General features: G+C 38.9%; 1 protein-coding gene and 1 long non-coding RNA gene across 3 annotated transcripts in view; one reads left to right on the top strand and one right to left on the bottom strand.

Moving 5' to 3' along the window:
• Positions 1 to 342: 342 nt before the first annotated feature.
• LOC139979217 (uncharacterized) overlaps positions 343 to 26,768 on the top strand; it is a 56,858-nt gene continuing 30,432 nt past the window's right edge. Inside the window, exon 1 of one of the 2 annotated variants that reach the window (XR_011797127.1) lies at positions 343 to 790. This is a non-coding gene — a long non-coding RNA (uncharacterized lncRNA). Of the gene's footprint in view, positions 791 to 7,338; positions 7,884 to 26,768 lie in introns of those variants that run through there. The other variant, XR_011797128.1, reaches the window with a different exon arrangement.
• Positions 13,075 to 26,768, bottom strand: part of LOC139979197 (uncharacterized) — a 75,456-nt gene continuing 61,762 nt past the window's right edge. The window contains exons 3-4 of the mRNA XM_071989951.1: positions 17,052 to 17,135; positions 13,075 to 16,387 (exon numbers count right to left, since the gene is read on the bottom strand). The gene's annotated coding sequence lies outside the window, so the exon portion shown is untranslated. The remainder of the gene's footprint in view (positions 16,388 to 17,051; positions 17,136 to 26,768) is intronic.

The raw sequence follows: 26,768 nt of genomic DNA on the forward strand, positions 1-26,768 counted from the left end.
AGAGAGTCAGGAATCATACCAGCTAGGGTAATTGAAATTCAACAAAGCTTTCTCATGTGTGAAACCTCCATGGATTTGATGATTTAAAAACTGTTGCATGCTACAACTGTGGACTTACATGTCAGGCATATACAACCATTACAATAAGGGTAAAGGCATATAGCCAAATTATGATACAGTACACTGATGGGTGAAATTCAAAGAAATATATGGTGTACATGCTGATTGAAATTAGGACAAAATCATGCTCAATGTGAGGTAAAACTGTCCTACAATTAGTGTAAAATCATGGTAAACTAAGGTAAAAGCGTGGTAAATCTACGGTAAAATTGGGGTAAAATGTGGTAAAAGCGTGGTAAATTTGGGGTAAAAGCGTAGTAAAAGTGTAGTAAAAGCGCGGTAAAAGTATGGTAACACCGTGGTAAATTGCGGTAAAATTGGGGTAAAAGTGAGGTAAAACCATGGTAAATTTGTGGTAATTTACTGCGGTAAACCGTGGTTTACCGCGTCCATAGGGCCAAAACACCGCGGTAATGTACAACAAATTTACCGCGTTTTTACCCCGGTTTTACCGTGGTAAAAGTGTGGTATGTTACCGCGGTAAATTTGTGGTAAATTTTTTCCTGGGAGACTAACTATGCATATCATCATTGGATTTGCTCACCCTTGAGCTCAGTCATGAAACGTACACTCTCCAATATTTAGTATCTAGCGCCACCCTTTTCATGAGTTGTTTTCACAGTGGCATAAGTTACCGCGAATTCCGCGACTGATCGCTATGTGAGAAATCGTAAGTTATGTAGTTACTTTCTACTTGATAGTAATAGGAAATCAACGAGAAAGGTTATTTCAAAGGAATTTTAGTTCAAAGTTGGCTTATTCAAAAGACATGTTTCGTTGTTGAGGTTCTTAGTCAACTCATAGTCATGATATAGTGATATGTTTATGTGTTATAGGCTAGCCTAGGCCTATAGTACTTAGTAAAATAGTATAGTAGGAGTAGTTTAAATGGTTTATTACCCTGGCTGCAGTAAATGCATGCCAAGAGTAGGTTAGGCTAGGATAAACATTGTCCTAGTTAGTAGTGACAGCAATAAATAGCCATCTTGAAGTATTGTGTCTTACTAATACTGCATAGCTTCGTTATCCAGAAGGGAAAATGCAGGATAAAATCGTTCAAAATCAAAGCGGGGAGTAACAGTATGTTGAAATTGAATTTTTATTACCTCTTCATGACTAACATGTAAAGACCATTTTCTCCTGATGACTGTAGACTGAACATTGTAGGTAAAATTCAGTCCGACATAGGAAACAATAACATCAGGCGGGTACAAGAAGAGATCAGTAATATGATTGGGAGTAGGAAAATTATGGTGTTGTCTGGTCTCCTTAAAACCCCTCTCGTATCTGCCTTTGATTCTTGTAGAAGGTTAATACATTTTACTTAAACACCTTAATATTTGTTACTTAGTGAAATCTGTACTTGTGTATCCCCAAAAAAATTCAAAATGAGAGAAGGGTGGTATTACCCCAGGTATCACTAGCAGGGGTAGTTGATTACATGTACATCAATCTCATAACTCTTATTGGTATTGGCTTCTTCTTGAATGCATGCTGCATATGTTAGGCTACAATACTCACTGAACAGTTATATGCTAGTTTGTAAATATGTGCTGCATATGTAAGGCAACAATACTTACAAAACAGTTTCTAGCATAGGCTGAACAGTTCCTGATACAGACTACTCATTGTGTATGTGCTGGATGTATGTTAGGCTGCATGACTTACCAGTTAAAAAGGTCCAGGCATAGGCTCTTCCTTTGAATGTGTAATGCATATATGTTATGCTGCATTTCTTACTGAGCAGTTTCTGATATAGGCTACTCCATTAGTGTGTGCTGCATATGTTAGCTAGCTTCAATACTTACCTGTGACAGGCTATGCTCCTTTAATGTGTGTTGCCTATAAGGGAACAATACCTACTGTAATAAACAGTTGTGCCAATTGTAATGATTTTTAAGCTATGTGAGTTGTGTGCATTTTTTAGTTGAATACATGAAAAGAAATACCAGTTAGAATGATTTTATAGTACATGTTTTGTGGCCAATAGTTTTGTTAAAAGATCTTATTCTAAAGAAATCAGAAGATTTAGAAAACTGAATTAATCAATCAAACAGTACTTTAGCATCCACATCATGACTGTAAGTTTGGGTGTGGGTGGTCTCATTTATTAAGGAAACTAGTAGATTAATGGAATGAAAATAGGTTGAAGATTATTATCTCATAGTGTCTGGGAACCATATTGTTGATTGGCAAGGGAACAGGCAGTGGCCTAGCCAGCGAGGGCAGGGGGGGGGTCGGGAGCCCCCAGTTGAAATGCTCGCCCCCCACTTGCCCCCCCAAATGGAATAATTGACTGAGAAAAAAAAACTTGAATGCACACTAAATATGTTGCTGGGCCTATGTGCAAATTAACATGGGTTTTATGCAATTTTTATTCTTTACCTTTTACCTAATTTTCTATCTGCAAAATTGGGTGGCCAAAATAAAAATCAAAAATCAAAATGTGGAAACGGGTTGGCAATTTAATTAAACGGTCTCCGCGGCACTCACAAGCAGTGGCGGCGGAACCGGGGGGGCTTGGGGGGGGCCCCGCCCCCCCAATGAAAAAGTTGAGGGGGCAAATGCATGATAAGCCCCCCCAATATTTACCAAGGCTCCGAAACGTGCATCTGCCCATTTTTCAATGCATACTTGTCGATCTGTCCGATGCACACGTATACTATATAGGTGTAATAATTTTAGTAATTGCTGGGGGACCCTCGACCCGTCCCCTGGCTATAGACCACATTGTCACCCCAACCGCGTCTTCACGCCCCGTGAAAAGTGGAAGAAGTTAGTGTGAGTACCGGTAAGCGTAACACAACTTCGTCTTAGGCCAATGACTTGCCTCATTTCAGCCAGTTCTCCAACATCCCCTTACTTAGTGGCGGAGCGTCCAGATATACAGTCAGGGCCGGATGCCCCCCCCCCTGACGGACTCAAATGGACTGCTGGCGCCCTTTTCAGCTTTTCACTACTTTTTACTTATTCGCAATTATTGACTATTTTATTGCGCTCTCATATGCCTATTGACATTTGTCTTATTCTGTTGGTGTAATTTTCCGACAAAATGGCGACGACACCTATTTATTCTCCGTTTATCTGCAAATTAGTAAGGTCCGGGAAGGGTGATTTCCTGCAATCTAGGGAGAGTCTAAACTCAAAAATTTTCTGGCCGCTCCGCGCCAACCTGTGGTGGCGCTCCGCTTAGATAGTGTCGAAAGCGCCCCTACAGACTATTCTTGCCCCCCCCTGACCAATACCCCTAGCTCCGCCACTGCCCTTACTACACTCAAAAACGTCTTTGCGAGTACACTACGAGTAATAGCTACTCTCTTAAAACACCATCGAATATACAAATTACAATGTTTTTACAGGCTTTTACGTGCAATCTGAGAAATTGCAGGCTTGAGACCCATATTCTAGGGCTAGGTATTCGCAGCATAAAACACTCGGGAAGTGCCGTTTCCGGCCATCTGGGGGTTTGAAAAAAACCAAAAATTTTCCTGTATGCTCCGCGCCAACTGATGGTGGCGCTCCGCTTAGATAGTCTCCACACATTAGCCCCCCCAATAATTTTTCCGTTCCGCCGCGCCTGCTCACAAGCGGAGGCTACGTTCAGTTTATGTTCACATGGTTATCCCTGATCCCTGGATTGTGTTCCGAATGATTCACACGTGAGTGACGTGTATGGCAGAATGAATATCACAGTATTAAGAAACAATTTGCATTTTGGCTGAAACTTACATGTTTTGCTACGCCTACGCGACCAATCGCGATGTGTTTCTTGGGTTAGGTACATTCAACACAGAACAACCTAGTAGTCTATATACGTTTGTGTTTCCGTAGTGAGCTCATAGGCCTGAGGTGACCAGATGTCCCCGATTTTCAGGGACAGTCCCCGATTACATAGTGCTGTCCCCGATGAACAAGTGTCCCCGAAAATGTCCCCGATTCGTCAAAATGTTCAGGAATTTTGAAAATATCCCACATTATTAGTAAAATAATTGTAAAAACAAAATTTAGTCAAGTGTGCAGTCGCAGAAAGGAACTTATAACCAGTATTCAGGTGGGCAAGTGTAAAGTGGAAACACTTAAAAATATGCTAGATCGATCTAGCCTAGCACTCTTTCGACCGTATAAATGGCATCTACGGCGACACAACAACACTTATAGTGTGAGCATGAGCAAATCACAATCTCTTAAAGAACCACGTAACGTAAGTGATTTCATTTAAGAAAAAGCTACATTTTTGAAAATAAAATTTATTTAAAACGTGCTTCAAAGTATCACCATTTTACATCTAAGCACCTTAGGCACTTGAAAATTTTCCAAAGGGGCCAGCCCCTCCCCTTAAACCCCTCCCCTTAAACCCCTCCCCCATATCAGTCACGCAATAAATGTCCCCGATTTCAGTCACGAAATATAACTGGTCCTTAACTGGTCCCTATTACTGTAATAGGGCGCAAAATTCGTCGATAAGTTCACAGACAGTCATCAGAATAGGCGAATTAACCTTTGCTAGACTGAGTGAGCCCTAGAAAGTGCAAAAGAAGTGCCCGAAGGGGGAATGATAACATCTTTTGTTGATTGGGGGGGGGGGTGGTTACACTCCCAGGCAAGTCAGATATCATGCTGATCATCTTTGAATACTGACAGAAAGAGCATAGTCTATTCAAATTTTTAAAGAGAATTATCAATGACTTTTTCAGTGATCTGTTTTATCATTAATAATACCTATGTGGAAATAACATAGAACGTCAGCTAACTAGAGTGAGCATCTGTACCCTACATTGCTGACGCAATACCCGATTTGCCACAGTTTGTCATGCAAACTGTTTGGTATGTCTTTTTCACTAGCTTAGTCTGCCCCACCAATCAGACCCTTCGCCCCCCCTTTGCCCCCCCAGATGGAAAAGTCTAGCTACGCCACTGGGAACAGGAAAGTGTCTCCCATACAAATACATGATCAAATTTATTGATAGATGCAGACAAGAAGTAATAAAAACCAACAGCAACCCACAGCTTACACAGATTTCCTCAAGAAAAATAAAATACCCTTTTGGGTTTGAAGTGAATATGTTTCTAAAGAAGTTGGGAGTTCACATTTTCAAGCCCCTGTCAGGTTTCTGTGCACTTCTTCTCACCTCATGTATATTTCTGTAATTACAATTTATGTTATGTTGAATCTGTTGAAACAAATTGGCAACATATATCTTTAGCCTAGCCTAGCCTATCAATGTTTTGGTATGAAAAGTTTGTATGCTTGGTAACTCAACAAGGGAATGAATGATCACAGGGCTTGAAATAACTTAGTCTCAAAAAAGGCGCAACAAAATGCTATTGGTATGGGTTTAAATTATGAAGGGCATATGACAGCTAATGTGAAGGGCATGACAGCAAATATGTATCTACAGCATCTACAGCATGTTTTTGTCTACGCAGTATTACGTTGTTTACAGAGTAGTAAAACTCTAATCAGACTATTTCATTATGAATAATACAGTAAAACCTCAAGTATCAAACTACATATAAAATCACAAGTATCAGACTACACATTGTTATTTTTCCAGAATGAAAGTTTTCTTTGCAGTTTTATATACGGTTACATCTCTATGTTCCGACGTCTCTATGTTCCGGCATCTCTATCAGTTCCAACGTCTCTTTGTTCCGACGTCTCTATGTTCCGACGTCTCTATGTTCCGACGTCTCTATGTTCCGACGGCTATGTTCCGACGTCTCTTTGTTCCGACCCCTCTATGTTCAACACATCTCTATGGTCCGACAATTTTTTTGGGACTCTAATTTTTTTTAAACAACATTTTTTCGGACCCATTTTTTTCGGACCCAATTTTTTCGGCCCCATTTTTTTTTCACCCCAATTTTTTGGCGGACCCAATTTCTTTGGACCTCATATTTTGGGACCCATTTTTGGGACCTAATTTGTTGGTACCCCATGTTATTTTGGAGACTCATTATTTTTGGACCCCCATTTTTCGGACTGTGGGGTGGGGACTGACGAAAAAAAAAGTTGGTGTTAGGGGTCGCAGGTCCACTTTTAGGTCCCGACCGTCCTTTGGTCCTTATTAGGGGTCAGGAAAAATTGGTCAGAAATCATGTTGGTCCAAAATTTGGGTCCAAAAAATTTTGGGTCCGAAAAATTTTGGTCCAAAATAATTGAATTTCCCAAATAACGTTGGTGAGAAAAAATTTTGGTCCAAAAAGTGGGGTCCGAAAAAAAATTGGGTCACAAAAGAATGGGGTCAGAAGAAAATTGGGTCACAAAAAAATGGGTCCATAAAATATGTGAAAGTAGAGTCCAAAAAGTTGTCGCAATAATAGTAGACATACTATTACACCGTCTATACCGTCAGAACATAGAGACGTCGGAACATAGGGATGTCACCTTATATACAGTTTTGTTTACAAAGTAGGCTACATCATACAAATAAAAAAAACCTGTAAGGCCCGAATATTGTGGGGTTCACAATTGTGTGTTGAAAATTGAAGGCACTCGCATTTTTCAACGAGTAGAGTTCGTAGTTTACATTACTAGAACTCTTTTCAATAAAATGTGTTTTCTTCCTGAGTGCATGGGTTATAAAACTTCCCAAATATTTTTTCTGGTGCAGTCATGAACTTGATCGAACTAAACAATCCCGTACTTGAATGTTCGAACAACAACACAAGCAGGCTCCTATGGAACGCCGAAAAGGCAATGTATTATGTTGTTCACTTCTAAGTTCTATGCTGTCTGTTATCATGTTGTTGTCTCTTGATGTTGTTGTCTCCTTTTATGTTGTTATCTCCTTCAATGTTGTTGTCTCCTTTGATGTTGTTGTCTCCTTTGATGATGGCGACAATGTTAACTTTTATGACGTCAAAATACGTGTACAAATTCAAAGAAGTTAGTGCTTCAGAACTAGCCAAAAGGCCGAGAGAGATCGACTAGCCCATCTTGTAGGACTAGGTTATACCCACTGACCTCTAACACCTCTAGAGGTCAGTGGTTATACCATGGAGGTAAAACAGATCTGTTTTACCTCCATGTAATGGGAACTGAACAATGAACAGTGAACAACGCCGCCAGCGTTTAAGGAGACAACAACATCAAATGAGACAACAGCATCAAAGTAGACAACAACGTTGAAGGAGACAACAGCATCAAAGGAGCAACAACATCCAAGGAGACAACAACAATGAAGGAGAGAAAACAAAATAAAAGGAGACAACATCATCAAAAGAGACAACAACATGATAACAGACAGCAGAGAAGTAAACAACATAATGCATTGCCATTTCGGCGTTCCATATGCTCCTAGCTAAGTCTTCACCTAGCCTACGTTGTTGCAACGTTGCAACTAGCTTATCTAGCATTCGTTATGGCCAAGCAAGATGATATTGGGTATTCTCTGTCCCGTCCGTAAAATACATACTGTGCTGTGGCACCATAGACCTTGTGAGTAAACACATTGTACAGCACACAGATGAAAGAAACTGCGAGAATTAAAGTGAAAAGATCGCTGATTTGCGAAAGAGGAATAAAAAGAAAAACCTCAAGATTGTTGTCACTTTAGTGTACGAATGTACAGAACAGAACGATGGCAATTTGTTTGCCGTCGATTGATTGTATTTGACAGGGGCACAACGGCAAGCACGTCGCTTACTTCAATAACTAATTGTTCATATCTTGGTAATTTACAAGGTTTCAGAGTCAAACGTGAACATTTTCAACTGGTATTAACTACTGACAACCATCATTTGGAATATCAACAAACTTGGTATGTTGATGTTGCTAGATAGCCTTTATACATGCTGAATGTTGCAATTGATATTATACAAATTTATGAGAGGGCATGGCTTAGCATTACTTTGATAACAAATATTTGTGTGCATGAATTGCTGTTGTAGTATTAGGGCTTTCTTAGTAATTTCCCTATGAATGGAACTAATGAACATGTAGCAAGGAACCATCAAATATTTTCATTATGATTTGTTCTTATTGTGGAACTTCTCCATCTCACTCTTCATTGACCTTTTTTGATTCCTTGCCCGAAGGCTCAAGGAATCTATGCGATGGGGATTTCGTGTGTGTGTGTGTGTGTATGCAGTGGCGTACCCAGGATATTTTTCAGTTGGCGGTGCTGGGGGGCTTGAACATTTCCTGGGGGGGTTGACCATTTTCTTGTTACTATCTAAGCGGAGCACCACCATGAGTTGGCACGCAGCGTACCGAAAATTTTAGCTAAATAGGCCTCCTTGATCGTTTGAAATGACACTTCCCAGGCCTTCTAAGCTGCTCTAAAGTTTTCTCAACATCCTTTATTTGAGATCCCATGTTTTGATATGGTCATCAAATAGTTTAGTGAAATAGAATAAAAAGCCAATCTGGTAAGTTACTTTGAAATATCATGACATATCTTTTGTGAGTTTGACACCATTTTTCGACAAATCTGCAAATTGCGCGTGGAAAATTAAGAAAGATTGACTGGGCTTTCAGCCAAGTAACATACTGAAATGACCGGACTATATGTCAAACTGACATCAAAGATTGTGTCTGAAATATTATTAGGGTGATAGACTGATTGGCCGGCAGTGGCGGAGCTAGGGGTATGGTCAGGGGGCGAGAATGGTCTGTAGGGGCGCTATCGACACTTAGATAGTGTCGAAAGTGCCACTACAGACCATTCTCGCCCCTCCTGACCAATACCCCTAGCTCTCCACTGGTGACTACTGTAGACTTCTCGGCCTATGCGCTATGTCACGTCAGGTTTTTCAGCTACTATAGCTTACTGCCGGTCCGCGGGCGAAGGGTCATTCATGAGTGGTCATCACGGAGATTCAAGGCCACTCAGACCAACGATATATTTTTCGCACATGTAATTTTTTTTGGACACCCAAAATCCCAGTGGGGGGCGGCTGGGGGGCGACTGGGGGGCGACAAGCTTTCATGGGGGGGCTGTTGCCCCTCCACGCCCCCCATTGCTACGCCACTGTGTGTATGTGACGCCCTTGGCTCTTAAACAGCAGGTACATAGTGATATATGTTCAAGTTGATATAATGCATATTTATTAGGGGCGGACCTTAAGTTGATTTTCACTAAAATAGCTTGTAAACATGGTAACTCAACAATGGCAAGTTGGATTGAAGTCATACTAGGTACATAGATGCGCCATACTGAGTAGAAGAATGCTATTGATTTTGGTGCTCATCACATGAACAATAATGAGGTCACGGAGTCAAACATAAAAATCTTCAAATGCTAATAACTCCACAACCAAAAGTCAGAATTTATTTGAACTTGGTATTAATATGTTGGTAGATAGCAGGTACATGGTGATTTATGTTCAAGTTGATATTATGCATATTTATTAGGGGGCGGAGCTGAAGTTTATTTTCACTAAAATAGCTTGTAAACACAGTAACTGAAATGACAAGTTGGATTGAAATCATACTTGGTACATAGATGCGCCATAGTGAGTAGATGAATCCTATTGATTTTGGTGCTCATCTCATAGGTCAAACATAAAAATCTCCAAATGCAGCCTTATAACCCCGCAACCAAAGTTAGAATTTATTCATACTTAGTATCAATGTGTTGATAGATAGTGGGTTCATGGTAACATATGTTTAAGTTGATATTATAGATATTTATCTGGTGGCGGGGGCTTAAGTTTATTTTCACTAAAATAGCTTGTAAACACGGTAACTGAACAATGATAAGTTGGATTGAAATCGTACTTGGTACATAGATGCGCCATAGTATAGATGAACCCTATGGATTTTGGTGCTCATCTCATGAATAATAATGAGGTCACAGGGTCAATCATGAATATCTCCAAATGCTAATAACTCCGCAATCGAAAGTCAGGATGTGTTCATACCTGGTATTAATATGTTGGTAGATAGCAGGTACATGGTGATATATGTTCAAGTTGATATAATGCATATTTATAAGGGGGCGGAGCTGAAGTTTATTTTCACTAAAATAGCTTGTAATCACAGTAACTGAAACGACAAGTTGGATTGAAATCATACTTGGTACATATATGTGACATAGTGAGTAGAAGAGCCCTATTGAATTTGGTGCTCATCTCAAGAATATTAATGAGGTCACAGGGTCAAATGTAAAACTTTTCAAAATTGAATCATACTTTGTGTGAAGGTGTTGGTAGATAGCGGGTACATGATAATGTATGTTCAATGTGATATTATGCACATTTATTAGGGGGCAGGGCTTGAGTTGATTTATGCTAAAAATAGCTTGTAAACATAGTATGTTAACATATTTAGTAGGTAGGTCCACAGTCAGTGAAAGAACCTTGCTGATCAATTTATTCAACAATGACGAAAGCTTGGAATTATAATCTCAATTGGCAAGGAACCACAATCAGCCCACTGGCTTTCTGGTTTAACCATAATTTACTTTTAATTGAAGAATTGCTACCCAAAATGAGTTAACAAATGTGTGAACAATTCTAACAACCATTTCTTTCTCTAGTAGCTTTTATATTGGAAGATCGGTTATAAATGGTTCACTGTCTTATGAGAAGTACGTGGAAAGTCCATTGTTATTGATTCGCGTTTGCGATACACTCTGCAGAATGACGTCACACAGTGACCTGTACTCTAATGAGCTTTTTACGCTTCACGTTTCTGGTCAGTGAGAATCTGCTAACTTTGGCATCATATTTCTCGAAATTACTGTCTCTTTCGACTAAATGGGAACTTCACTATTGTTTGTGCACTAAAATACTTTATTATGAGCCCCCAGCCAAAAAAAAATTTGTTTTGTCTCCAGCTATGCATTTTAATTGTTGAACATCGTATAGCCCCCATTTGAAAGCTTTGATAATATTCCAAATTGGTAAAACTTTTTAATTAAAAAAAAAAATGTCAGTGTAGACAATTATCTTGTCCAACTTTTACAAACTCAACTCATATTTGAAACCAATGCGTGGGGGCAGTAGGAAGGCTGGGGGGGGGGGTTGGCAGGGGGAAAATGGAGAAGTAGAATGAAGGAATGCTCTCCTTAGCATGAAATATTTGAAAGCATAGGAATTTATGTGGATTCATCCTGGTTAAGTGGTACAGAAAGGGAGGGGGGGGGGGGGAGGAGGGGGAACTTATTTGCTTTAGCACCTGCTACATAAAGTTTGATGTGCCTTGAAAATTCCAGTTAGTACATTACCTAGTTCATTGCAAGGCGCAGGTGTGACAGGCTACTGGGGAATCAGGTACACAGGTTTAGACCTTTCATAATGCCATTATATTTTGATATTATGCATATAATGTTTTGATGCCATTCCACAGTTGAGTGGAGAAAGGGACACGAGGGGATGACTCGTAAGCCCTATTAGATTATATGCTGTTGCATATGTTACATTTTTACTGTTTGATATGTCTTAGAGAGAAAAACGTTGTACACTGTTATTTTTTCTTGCCATTCCCAGTAGCAGAAATTAACTTTAATTTAAAACAAAAGTTCATGTAGAAAGTTACCTTGTCCAATTTTTACAGGCTTCACTCAAATTTGAAACCATCCCTTGAGACAGAAGGGGATAGGGGCAATTGAGGAAGCAGGTATGCAAGTTAGAACTTTCACTGGCATCAAATAGTTATGTGGATTCATCTTTATTGAATGGGAAAATGATGGGGGGTTCAAGTGAAGGGGAATAGGTATGCAGGATAAGACCTTCCATAAGGGCCAAGAAGTTTGATATGTCTTTGGAATTAAAGGATGCACACTATATATCTATTCTCATATCCTTTCACAAAGATCTAAAAACGATACCTTCGCAGTATAGATCAAGTGACCTACTGGGTACTATGTCACTATGTGGTAGGGCTCGGATTAACGTTAGCTCTAAATTTTGAAGTTGTTACAATATTTTATTTGTGTGTTTGGGAAATTTAGTAACTTTTACCAGAAATTATTCACGGAAGTCTCAATCGAGAGAACAGGTTTACTGCTTGGCCCTCAAGACTGAAGTGTACACGTAGATAAAAATTAGCTAAATAAATAGCCTACTGTATTCTGAATACTTTAGCGTAGGCCTTCAGACAGTTGCTATAATAATTTGGCCCATAAGTCGTGCAAGTGAGCCATGAATTTGATCATATCTCATGATTATTTGCCCAATGATCCTGAATGACATAATATATTTCTCAGGCTAATGACTTATCACAATTTCGCTGATTTTTTTTCACTATGTCCACTCATAAATGATTTTAGTCATCATAGAATAAAAATCGTTACTGATGCAAATGGCACCTTTCTTTGTATGTAGCAGCATTTCATCCTTCAACAATCCAAACAAATGTAGAAATGACAAATTTTGGAAAGTGCACCTCTTACACAATATTGACATGTGGGTATGAGTACACCCTGGGTATGATCAGAATGATGTATAAATTATTCTTGGAAAAGTAGTGTTCATGATGCTATCTTCATTGCTTTTATTGAATTCTGTTTTAAATTTGTAATGAAACACATCTTACAGTGATACCAATGCATGCTTCATGCTGGCTTTGAAAAGAAAGTGCACAAAACAAGAATGTGATTTACAATGATGTTGTCAAGTCTTCATTGTTAACATAAAACTTGTACACAAAATTATCAAAATGGACAAAAGAAATAAAAAGAATTAATGAACAAGATATGGAATGAGATAAACATATCGGTTAGTTATCACTGTCCCTAGGTTTGTTAACCGAGGATCCTGCCTTCCCCCCTTTCCCTTTCATCAGACCTTGATATTTAAATCCACCTACTCAAAATTTGAAAGAGGGGTAAACCTTTAAAAATTGAGTGTTAAATTATCATTACTGGTTTCACAAAACTTTTTAGTGTAAGTTTCAGCATGACAAATGATCTGTCACAATTGGAATACAACTTGATGTAAAATGTTCAGCCTTTTGCCCCTCTCCCCAATCATGCTTTAGGACTATTCAAACAATTAAAACAAAGGTTTTTGATTCCTTGCCGAAGGCCGAAAGGAATCTATGCGATGGTGATGGCGTGTGTGTGTGTGTGTGCGTGTGTGTGCGTATGTGACGCTTTGCTTGTAAACACGGTATCTCAAGAAGTTAAAGTTGGATGAACTTCAAACTTGGTATGTAGGTAGCCCTTAGTAAGTAGATGATCCCTATGTTTCATGGAGTTCAAAGGTCATTTGAGGTCAACAGAGGTCAAAGTCTGAAAACCTTGTAAGCACAATATCTCAAGGAGTAAAAGTTTTTGGAATTTCAAACTTAGTATGTGGGTAGCCCTTAGTGAGTAGATGGTCTCTATCTTTTTTTCATGGAGGTCAAAGGTCATTTGAGAGGTCACCAGAGGTCATAGGCGGAAATAAATTGTAAACACGGTATCTCAAGAAGTACAAGATGCTTCAACTTGAAAATTAGATTGGGGATTGACTTAGGATAGCAGATGATCCCAACTCTTTTTCAAGGAGGTCAAAGGTCATTTAGGGTCACCAGAGGTCAAAGGCGGAAAGCCATGTAAACATGATATCTCAAGCAGTAAAAGATGCATGAACTTTAAACTTGGTGTGTAGATAGCCCTTGGTGAGCAAGTAATATCTTTTGTTTTTTCATGGAGGTCAAAGGTCATTTGGGGTCACCAGAGGTCAAAAGTTAAAAAACTTGTAAACACGATATCTCAAGAAGTAAAAGATGCTTGAACTTTAAACTTAGTGTTGCTAGCCCTTGGTGAGCAGGTAATCCCTATGGTTTTTCATGGGAGGCAAAGGTCATTTGAGGTCACCAGAGGTCAAAAGCTGAAAACCATGTAAACATGATATCTCAAATAGTAAAGTTGACTTGAGCTTTAAACATAGTATGTTGGTAACTCTTATTGATTAGATGATCCCTTTTATTTTTCATGGAGGTCAAAGGTCATTTGGGGTCACCAGAGGTCAAAAGTTAAAAACTTGTAAACACGATATCTCAAGAAGTAAAAGATGCTTGAACTTTAAACTTAGTGTGCTGATAGCCCTTGGTGAGCAGGTAATCCCTTTGGTTTTTCATAGGAGCCAAGGTCATTTGAGGTCACCAGAGGTCCAAAGCTGAAAACCATGTAAACATGATATCTCAAATAGTAAAGTTGACTTAAGCTTTAAACATAGTATGTTGGTAACTCTTAGTGATTAGATGATCCCTGTTATTTTTTATGGAGGTCAAAGGTCATTTGGGGTCACCAGAGGTCAAAGGCTGAAAACAATAACTCCCATTGACAGGGTCTGACATGTTTTTTTTTATAGATATGCTCATTTTAGGAGATACAGGGCAAAGAAAAAAATGTTTGTCAATATTTTTATATATGATAGAGCTCTGTTTGCTCTATAGACGAAACTAACTCCCACTTCGATCGGACACCTGGTTCTTAAGTTATGAGGTGCCAACTGTTGGATTTGATACCTTTTTAGCAATAAAATTGTGTATCTACATTGGAGTGCATAACAATTTTAGGATGGAGTGCACTTCATCAAGGGGAACATTTTTCATAAAAACGTATCACCATCCAAGGTCATTCAAGGTTGCTTATGGGCAGAAAACTGTCCACTTATGTTAATTTTTGCAACAACTTCCAGAGACGAAGTCTGACATGGCTGAGGTATTGGGACATATTGTGAATGAAGTAGGTGCACGTTTTACTAAATAACCGTTTTGTAATCCAAGGTCACCAAAGGTCAATTATGGCTCTTGGGGGCAATAACTTGTGAAACTCCAACTGATGGGGTCCGACATGGTTTTTCATGTTTTCCATGAAGGTCAAAGGTCACCACAGGTCAAAGTCTGAAAACCGTGTAAACACGATATCTCAAGAAGTAAAAGTTGCTTAAACTTTGTATGTTAGTAGCCTTTGGTGTGCTGATGATCCCTAGTGTTTTTCATGGAGGCTAATGGTCATTTAAGGTCACCAGAGGTCAAAGGCTGTAAACCTTGTGAAAACAATATCTCAAGAAGAAAAGTTTCATGAACTTTAACTTGGTATGTTGGTAGCCTTTGATGAGCAGATAATCCCTATTGTTTTTCATGGAGGTCAAAGGTCATTCAAGGTCAATTGTTGGTTATAGTCAGAATAAGTAGAATTAAACAGAAGTAAAGTTTGTTTGACCTTCAGCCCTCTTTGCATAGATATGCATTACTCAATTCTGCAAGACTTGCCATTTCTGCTCAGCATTTCAGATCGTTAGAAAATCTTCTACCTAAAGTTTATTATCATATGGGCAAGGAATCACTAAGTCTTTTGACTTTCTGGTTCTACTTCCCTAAACTTTTGTCAGATTTTTAAAATATTTGGTCTGTTGTTTGCTTATTAATCTTTACATATACTTTCATAAAAGATTCACATCTCATTTGGAGGAAAGATATCATGACCTCAGAACGAAGTTTAGAACTAGCTTCCTGAGGAAGAACTTCACAATAAGTATTCCACATAGACACCAGTTACCAATTACCTTAGATTTTATCATTAATAAACTTTGCAGGTTTACATCTTGTAAGCACACAATATTTTTAGTTTTAACAGTTGTCCTTGCAATTCCTTCCATGAGTGTAAAAAAGAAATACACTGTTATTGACTCAAAATAAGCCACCTCTATTCTGTATTTTAATCCACTCATTTCAATAATCCAGAAATGAGTCTGCAGCTAGGCTTTCATCCTGAGACCACAAAAATAAATTTGTTACATATTGAGCAGCAACTTCATTGCTTTGAATTTGATTGTATTTAAAAAAATGTATTTATGGTACATAACCAGCACAGTACCGCAATGCCTGTTCCTCTGTCTGAGTCATTGCTTCAGGGGATATACCTCTATGGTAGTTACTGGCATGTCACTTTCCAGCATGGTTGCTAATAGGGAGGAAAACATCTTTTCCAGGGCAAGCTGTAAAAGGAATATTTCTTCTTTTGCTTCCTTTTAAATATTGACCTCATTTAGGAGCTTCTGCCATCTTCTTAGTATTTTGTCCATTGACCTATACTTGTTGAATTCATGCCACATTTCGCCCTTCACTTGATCTGAAAATGTGGTCCCTCTTATTTTCTTGATGATCGACCATAATTGTTCTACAGTGTCTGCAGCAAACTTACACAATTTTGCATCTTTTATATAGTTTCACTATTCTTGATATCTGAATTGACAATTGATGTGAGTGGGGTCTTCAGTTTGAAGATTTCATCTTCAAATTTGTCGTTGATGGCAGCTTCAATAAAATCTATGGCAAGCACTGAAGCATCAGCCTTCCTAAACCTCTTTGTGGGATACTGCATTCCTGTAAATGAAAGAGTTATGACAGTTTTCAATGAAGAAGCTATTTTTTCACAATATTACAGACACCAGATATTAATTGTATGACTTGAAAGTATTTTCCATCCCTTAAAAAAAAAGAAAAAGATTCTGCAGCATGTTTCAATATTGAAAGAAAATTCATATTCAAAAGTATGCATTTGTTTGCCTTTGGGTCCAAGCAGACCTTTCATTATGGGCAGGGTGATATAAGAAACAAGCCCTCCCCCTCTCCATGATTCCACACCCCAGTGCTCAGTGCAATTTTGTGACATTGCAGAAGTTTGTTGATATTTCTTTACTCAAATCATATGCTTCTTGATTGCAAAGTTGTAGAGAACAGAAATATAACTATATAAATAATATATAAGTAATATAGAAGGTGCTATGAGGTACCCTCCCTATGATTCCACAACCCAGTGCACTTTGTGACTGTGTGATAGCAACAATTGTAGGGAACAATGGTTCACTTGAATTGAGCTGCTAATTTTGTAGTAGAATCAAATAAATTACATCACTATATATTCTGTGTTGGACATTGTGACCAAAGAATGTAAACTTTCCTTCAAATCATTCTTAAAGTTAACTTCTTGCTCCTGAACTCCACCAATAATTAAAGTTTGGAAATTCCACAAAGAATTTAAACTTACTTATATTGGTGGTAGTGCCAGATGTGGCTTCTAGTGAGGGTCCACTCTCCATTCCAGTCCTCTCTGATGTTTGAGAAGAGGTTTCTACAAGAAAAATTAAATTAAATATAGATTTTTAAAGAGTCCATTTCCAACTGAATGTAACATTCCGAATTTACTCATTGATTTCAAACTATGAGAACTATACCTCATGAATGCAGAAATTTGGGTTAAAAAAAAACACTTTTGCAGTTAAATAAATACCAATACCAACGTAAGGTTTAACTGTCATTAACTCTTATGTGGAGCAGATTCATAGATATTTTTTAACAACCAACTAATAAAAGTTTCATTACTTGGAGGTGAGATAAGTATTGTGTTATTTGGGATCGTTCCATGCCATGTTGCAAAGGTAAAGATAAAGACGGTGAGACCACCATCCTTACTGCCTGAGCTCTAGGAGATCCTGAAACTGTGCGGAAATTGGATTGGTCCCTACACTGTCATATTAACAACTTCAATATGGGGCTTATCTTTTATCATATATAGTAAAGGTTTAATAATTAATACACCTTCGTAATGGTTGCACCTACAAATATTACTAAATTTTAATGTAGCAAGCATAGAGCAGGCAAACTAAACTATTTGCAGCAAAAGCAAAGTTACATTTACAAGCCCACCATGCCACACAATTATAACTTGTAACCTATATTTTCCACAGATTTTTAGATGGCCCAGCAGTAGGCCTATCCAATCAGGCAGTGGCGTAGCCAGGATTTTTTTCAGGGGGGGTGCTGGGGGGCTTGAACATTTTTTTGGGGGCTTGAGCATTTTCTTGTTACTATCTAAGCGGAGCGCCACCACAGGTCGGCGTGCAGCGTACCAATTTTTTTAAGCTAAAATGGCCTCCTAGATCTCTGGAAATGACACTTCCCAGGCCTTCTAAGCTACTCTAAAGTTTTCTCAACATCCTTTATTTTGAGATCCCATGTTTTGATATGGCTATCAAATAGTTTAGTGATATAGAAAAAAAAAACAATCTGGTAAGTTACTTTGAAATATCATGATATATCTTTTGTGAGTTTGACACCGGCATTGACATTTTTCGACAAATCTGCAAATTGCGCGTGGAAAATCAAGAAAGATTGACTGGGCTTTCAGCCAAGTAACAAACTGAAATGACCGAACTATATGTCAAACTGACATCAAAGATCGTGTCTGAAATATTATTAGGGTGATAGACTGATTGGCCGGCAGTGGCGGAGCTAGGGGTATTGGTCAGGGGGGCGAGAATGGCCTGTAGAGACGCTTTCGACACTATCTAAGCGGAGCGCCACAACAGAATTTTTTTGAGTAAAGATATTTCCTAGATCGCCGGAAATGACCCTTTCCGGGCCTTGCTAATTTGCAGATAAACGAAGAATAAATATGTCTCATCGCCATTGTAACACGTCAGAAGTTTATATGGGTGTTGACCTGTTGAAGTACATGCGCTTCATCACAATCCCTGTGGTATCTTTGTGAGGCTCATGTTTTCGAAAAAATAGATCGAAAACCCTGTACAGTTCTTGGAAAGAGTTTCGTACAACAGAAATAAGTGCCGTTAAATTAAATACTGCCGTATGTTAGAGCATTTTGTCAGTAAACTACACTCAGCAACTATAGCCTACTCCTGGTCCGCGGTCGAAGGGTCGTTCATGAGTGGTCATCACGGAGATTCGAGACCATTCAGACCAATGATATATTTTTCGCACATGTAATTTTTTTTTTCGACACCCAATATCCCAGTGGGGAGGAGACTGGGTCGGCGACAAGCTTTCATGGAGGGGCTGTCGCCCCCCCCCACGCCTCCCGTAGCTACGCCACTACAATCAGGAAACCATATTTCCAATTCCAAGTTAACTGACATAGGGTCTAGGCCTCAGTGAATAAAAGACCATAAAGAGTAGGCTAGTCCAAAACAATGCATAGCCTAGATTCGCATATCGCTAAATTTAGGAACAACGGGACTAACATTAGCCTACACCGAGCAACATACTGTAGTGTAGGCCTAGTAATGATGAATGAAGTAAAGAAATATGCAGTTAGGGACACTCGTGCCTAGGCTAAACCTGCCAATTAAAGGCGCATGCTGGATCTCATCAATTGCAGTTGCAAGTACTTAATTAATGTCTGGTTTCTACTCGTACCTTTGTAAGAGGAACAAATCCACTCCAGCGTTTTTTGTTCGCAGTCCACCTGCATCTTTCACTGCAGTTGCACCGAAACAAATTTTTAGTTGATGGAAGTTTACACTCTCAAACCGAAAATGCTGCGTCCCTATTCATATCATTCTTGCTCTCAGATAGCTTCTCAAATTCTTCTCAATCGAAGAATTCAGTTAAATCTAATGCTTCTAATTCGGACTCTGTTTGTCCCATTTCATTGGTGTCCATTTTGGTCTGTAAAGATGTATACTGCTACTTTGTCTGTACCGGAAGTTTCCATAACAACTCCCTGGTCTGTACGCTTTTTGGTTTCGATGATAATCGTAACCTTTGCAATCATGCGTGTGTGTGCGTGCGTGCGTGCGCGTGTGTGTGTGTGCGTTTGTGACGCCCAGCTTGTAAACACGATATCTCAAGAAGGGAAGCTTGGACAGTTCTCATATTTGGTACATAGGAGTACCTTATTGAGTACAAGAAGCCTATTGTTTTTGGTGTAGGTCAGAGGTCATTTAAGGTCACCAGGGGTCAAATAGTGAAAAGCTTGTAAACATGATATCTCAACGAACAAAGCTTGGACTGATCTCATATTTTCTTTGTAGAAGTACCACATTTAGTACATGAAGCCTATTGTTTTTGGTGTAGGTCAAAGGTCACTTGGGGTCACCAGGGGTCAAATAGTGAAAAGCTTGTAAACATGATATCTCAAGAAGCAAAGCTTGGATTGATTTCATTTTTGGTATGTATGTTGACCACATTAAGTACAAAAAGCCTATTGTTTTTGGTGGATGTCGAAGGTCATTTAGGGTCACCAGGGGTCAACTTGTAAAAACCTTTTCATAATATACGGTATCTCCCATCGTCCAGCCTATAAGTAGATGACATGGGCGATTCGCCTTATAAGAATAGGGGAGCCTATTGACAATTGAAAATGATCTTACGGGCATCCATAGATTTGAATCTGAACTCGCGACAATATCCCCATTGACTTAAGTGTGTCGTTAGAAGTCCTGAATTGCTATGTACATAGCTACATACATGTGTGTGTGTTACAGTGTCTTCCAAGGCTTGCTTGCAGACCATAGATATATAAAAGTGCTAGAGCTACTGCAACACTTGTCACTCATCCGTATGGATATTTTGCTAAAGAGTTGATGTGATTTTGATGGAATAGTGCACTTGAATGGCGAAGCATGCCTTCGCCAGAAAATATTTGTAGATCATTGGTAGTTCTGGTTGGATCTGTAAGTTGCACAGGTACCACGAATTTCAAAACATTTCTTGGCCAGCTGCCAAGGAGAAACTAGGTCAAGCACCTGTGAACTTGAGATTTGCCTTCACTTCATGGAGTTGGCTGTAATGTTGGCCTAGTTTTTCTCAATAATTTGTGAAACTACCATTGACAGGGTCCGACAAGGTTGATATTTTGGGACTAGTTGTGAATGGGGTAAGGGATTGTTTCAAAACATATAACAGTCATGTGATCCAATGTCAACAAAGGTCAATCAGGGGTCAAAAACTAGTATTTTTGCAATAACTTGAGAACCAATTGTCCATCAAGGTTGGGATTTACACTATTGTAATACAATAGTAGACCTGCATTTGGGTGACCTTTGACCTCAGGTTGACCTCTAGTGACCTGTATTAGCTTCTTTCAAGTTGATTCTTTGAAGTTTCGTGGGCATATTCCAATCTAAATTGTCCATAAGTGGACTCCTCTGCAACCTTAATGTGCGAAGTTATTAGAGATTTGGTTTGGTTTGTAATACTTGGTGTGCGGATTCATAACATTGAGTACAATAACCCTACTGTTTTTGATGGAGGTGTGTATAACCACGTATAGACTGTGTTAGCATGCCATAGTGTTATTGTAACAGCTAGTTCTGGTTATACTAACAAGCAGAACTTGTCTAGTGCATTGAAGTCATCGAAACCTCAATGCATTTTGCATTCTGGTTTTACAACTCCCTATAGTCCATCGGGGCAGGCCTCAAAATGTGCTTAAAAAACGACTTTCGTTGCACATATTTAGTACCAAGGTTTGTTGGTTGGAAGTTGTAGAGGGATGTCCTAGGAACATTTTTCACGATGTTGGATGATTGGAGAGTTGTTATTTTTCGAGTAAACAACAAACAAATGACGTCACTCTTATAGGGTGTACGACGATTACAACAAAGCAGTTCCTTGTTACAGCAACAGGAAAACGGCATTTAAATGCATTTGAACTTATTAGAACCAAGATATTTTTGTTGACAGGTATAGAGGGATGTCCTGAGATTATCTTAGGAGTTGTTGGATGCTTGGAGAGATGTTATCTTGCGGGTAAAGAACAAATTACCTCACTATGAAGTGTGGGCTAAATTAAAAAATCAGCAACGACTATTCACAGCAACATGATAATAGCTTTCAAATGTTACTAAACCTATTTAGAACTTGGTTGGATGATGTGAAGAAATGTCCTTAGAATACTTGAAGAGTTGTTGGATGCTAAAAGAGGTAATACTTTACAAGTAAACAATAAACATATGACGTCACTGTTATAGGTTAGTTGACAATTAAAACTCAGGAGTTCTTTGTAACAGCAACATGGAAACGACATAATTTAAATTTTCTTGCACTTATTTAGAAACAGGATGTGTTGGTTGAAAGTAATGGAGCGATATAAAAATGATATTTAAAGAATTGTTGGGTGCTAGGAGAGGTGTTATTTTACGAGTAAACAATATACATATGACGTCACTGGTATACGTTGTAAGATAATGAAAATAGAGCAGTTTCTTGTCACAGCAAGATGATAACTTAATTTAAATGTTCTTGCACTAACAGTACTTAGGACCAGGTAATGTTGGTTGAAAGCTATATAGGAACGTCTGAAGAACATTTTAACAGTTGTTGGGTGCTAAGAGAGGTGTTATGTAAAGAGTAAACAATAAACAAATAACGTCATTCTTATACGTTGTACTGTACGACAATTGAACAGAGCAGTTCCTTGTAACAGCAAGATGATAAAATAATTAAACACAGTATTAAGAACCAGGATGTGTTTAATTGGCTGAAGTAAAAGAGGAATGTCCGAAGAATATTTTAAGAGTTGTTGGATTCTTAAAGCAGTGTTATTTTCGAAAACAACAAATTTATATTGTGTTAAACATAATTTGAACAAATGCATTTTTAAACACTGTCCGTCTCCTGAAGTCTGCCTCGAGACTCACCTTTAACGCAAATGTAACTGGTCAAAAACGCAGTGACCATGCAAAAATATATGTTTTAGGTTTGGGAAAATTACAAGTAGCACCTTCCCATGAGAGTAGGACCGGATGACTCTGAGATCGTGGGGACAACTTGAAAAGGCGTAACGCTCACACAAAAATAAACATAAGGAATATATAGTAGGTTTACTATGCACATGAATCTTGTATTAAAAACAATGGGGTCACATAAACTTAAAGAAAAAGTTAAATGATATAAATAGGTAACTAACAGATCTTATCAGAGCTGTTACGTCTAACACGAAATCCACTGAACTTATTTGAAAATAAAATGCCTAAAAGTCCTAAGTTAGAACACAATCGTGGCGCGGGTCAACCAAATAAAGAGTCGCAAAATATAATTACTTCCTTGGCTTACTTCGATCAGGGTTCACTCTGTTGGGGGACGTCTCTGGGGTAGGTTTGCTCACTGGACGGCTCTAGACCAGCTTGCTGTTCACTCCCTGGTATCTGGGCCCATTGACCTATCAGCTGTCAATTAAGTTACTAAATAATTACCAGGCACATTACTTAACCCCCGAATCTAAACTTATAAATGGGTCTCATCAGTGTCCTTAAATAAATTTGTAGATACACATCCATCACCAAGAATATTCCTACCTAAACAAAATAGCTATTAAACTGTCTATTTCTCCCACAGTTCTCAAAATAGATGGAGGCTTAGAGCCAGTACATGTTTTCCTAGAAAACAAGGGCCACACAAAACAATTACTATGTTCAAAATGACAAAGGTCACACAGGGCTACCTGCCACAAACTGTTGCCCTGTAGTAGTAGCAAAAAAGTGAAACTTTAGGGAACTCCTCAATCTACCAAAGTAAGTTATTCATTGTCAAATGATTAAAACAAAATAAGAAAAAGAACGGAAACGATCAAATGAATAAAGCAAAATTGGAAAATGAAAGAAAATGATAAAAATAAACAACAACAAAACATTGACCAGGTTATGCTTTGGTTACACAAACAATCCTTTCTGAGTTATATTACTTCCTCGTCACTGTCAACATGACCAACACCCAAAGCCACTTGTTTAGGAAGAAGAAGTCTTCCTCTGTTATGTGCAGACAGAATGTCTTGGGCAATAGCATTGTCATCCTTTCATCACATCTCTGTCCAGCAGTTTCTTTGAGCCATTTTTCAGCATCTCGTGTCAGACACTAAGACAGCTGTTCTGTCTGCCCGCGAACAGATCTTCTTCCTTTCGAAAACTTGAGTCTTGATTGTACCAGAGAAACCTCTGTAGAGGAAGCACCGCAAATATCCTTGTCTTTTGCGCCGATGGGCCTGCACTTTCATCTGCAATAAATCAAAACCAAATTTGTTTGGTTGATACAGTATTTTGAATTGTTCTGTCGATCACACTCACATTAATTGTCTACACTGGAACTCAACTGACTAATAAGCCATCTGATATTCCATTTATTTCAGTGTAAGTCTGGAACCATGAGCTTGGTAGGGCATAGTTACAAACCCACACACTACAAAGGTTTGAGAACACATGCAATGCTACTTGACAGGATTTCCCATACTAAAACTAAAAGAAGACCTCCCCATACATGCATCAAAGTAAAATAAACCAAGCAAGATGTTTTGATATAAAATATTTTATTCCAAATTTTTAAAGAGCTGTAATAAGACTATAGGTGCAACTAAATTGAGTGCCATGCTGGAAACTTACATATGCCAACTCGCTTTGTTAGGTGTACAAAATACAAGAAGGGATCTGAGACTAGGCAATACTGTAGCATTGCCTAGGCCTATATACTAAGTGGACTGTATATAAGCTACATTACACGCTACATTTGTTTGTGTGTGTGCCAGTACTACCAGCAGCCATAGAGACATGCTCTGGGCTTAGTTAGGCCCTGTTTTGACAAATTAATCCATGACTAGAGGCTAGACCATAGGCCGACATTAAATATTGATAGGCCTAACGTTAGTCTGCCTATCGAACCCACACTGGTGTTGATTTCTTTGTTTCATGACAAATAAAACATGAAATAAATGGCATCATAAAATAACAGATACCAGTATATAGTAGCTGTCGATCTATCCTTCATGGGTGCTACGTTAATCACTTCTAGTCTAAGGCAAACTAGTAGTAGTATAGTATTGAATTTATGTATACTTTCTTGTCACAGTAATGCTCTAACATGAGTATTAGTAACAGGCCTTGAATTACCTTCATCCAGTGGCGTAGCCAGACTTTTCCATCTGGGGGGGCAAAGGGGGGGGGGGGGGCGAAGGGTCTGATTGGTGGGGCAGACTAAGCTAGTACAAAAGACATACCAAACAGTTTGCATGACAAACCGTGGCAAATCGGGTATTGTGTCAGCAATGTAGGGTACAGATGGTCACTCTAGTTAGCTGACGTTTTATGTTATTTCCACATAGGTATTATTAACGATAAAACAGATCACTGAAAAAGTCATCGATAATTCTCTTTAAAAATCTGAATAGACTATGCTCTTTCTGTCAGTATTCAAAGATGATCAGCATGATATCTGACTTGCCTGGGAGTGTAACCACCCCCCCCAATCAACAAAAGATGTTATCATTCCCCCTTTGGGCCCTTCTTTTGCACTTTCTAGGGGTCACTCAAACAGTCTAGCGAAGGTTAATTCGCCTATTCTGATGACTGTTTGCGAACTTATCAACGAATTTCGCGCCCTATTACAGACAGACTAAATTAAGGTGACCATATTTTCGTGACTGAAATCGGGGACATTTATTGCGTGACTGATATGGGGGAGGGGTTTAAGGGGAGGGGCTGTCCCCCTCCCCTTTGGAAAATTTTCAAGTGCCTAAGGAAACACATCGCGATTGTTCGCGTAGGCGTAGCAAACATTTTGTAAGTTTCAGTCAAAATGCAAATTGTTTCTAAATACTGTGATATTCATTCTGCCATACACGTCACTCACGTGTGAATCATTTCGGAACACAATCCAGGGATCAGGGATAATCATGTGAACATAAAACTGAACGTAGCCTCCGCTTGTGAGTGCCGCGGAGACCGTTTAATGAAATTGCCAACCCGTTTCCACATTTGACAATACAGAGACAGTGGCGTTTTTTGCGCTGCTGCTTTGGTCAAATTCTTTTTCAAGGCAATGTTCCCATGGAAGTGATTTTTATTTTGGCCACCCAATTTCGCAGATAGAGAATTAGGTAAAAGGTAAAGAATAAAAATTGCACAAAAACAATGGTAATATGCACATAGGCCCAGCAACATATTTAGTGTGCATTCAAGTTTTTTTTCTCAGTCAATAAATTCCATTTGGGGGGGGCAAGTGGGGGGGCGAGCATTTCAACTGGGGGGCTCCCGCCCCCCCTGCCCCCCCGCTGGCTACGCCACTGCCTTCATCGTTCGTGTACTGAATCATGGAAGCACCTTCTAGGTGTTAAATAGGGTAATTAAATAAAAACAAACTGTTGAACTTGAATATGGTTTTGCTTCACTAAAGACTGGTGGGGTCTTATAATTCGCCATTGTGTTAATTTCAGTAACCTCGCTCTGCTACCATGTTAAAGAGGGTAATTAAATAAAAACAAACTGTTCTGAGTTCCTTTACACACGCTAATATAATACACTCACTATTTGTATATACACTAGTTCACCATAATGTTCCCTTGAAAGTTCACTTGAAGGTTCACTCGAAGGTTCGCTCGAAGGTTCGCTCGAAGGTTCGCTCGAAGGTTCGCTCGAAGGTTCACTTGATTGTTCACTGGATTGTTCACTAGAATATTCGCTTGATTAATAATATATATAGTCCAACACTAACACTCAAAAACCCCACCAGTGATCCTGTAGAAAGAGGTGAAAACAAAGTCAACACTAACAAAACTCCCCTTTCTTCTTTTCAAAAACAAAAGGATCAACTGGTGAGACACTAATGTAAATCACTATGACACTGTAAGTTTCCCATCTGTAAGATGTCCATGAGACTCTTGCAAGACGCACCATGCTTTGTCATACAATTGGAAATCTGATCACTGCTCTCAATCCAAGTAACTCTAGAAAGTTCACCTTTGTGCAACATCTCCTTGATACTCCCTATCTCTACCCTCAGACGCTTTTCACTCACAACTTTGGTAGAGTGAATGTTCTCAAACAAAGATTTATTGTCCGTGCACACATCAATGGGTATCATGTTTTTCTTGGGTTTGTTGAAAATCACCTCTGACAAAAGATAACCAAGGCAAAACGCTGAATCCAGGCCATCCGCCATTGATAGCGCCTCTGCTGCTAAAGTGCTTCTTACAACT

Source organism: Apostichopus japonicus, chromosome 13 (genome assembly GCF_037975245.1).
Source record: "Apostichopus japonicus isolate 1M-3 chromosome 13, ASM3797524v1, whole genome shotgun sequence".
Lineage (NCBI taxonomy): Eukaryota > Metazoa > Echinodermata > Holothuroidea > Aspidochirotida > Stichopodidae > Apostichopus > Apostichopus japonicus.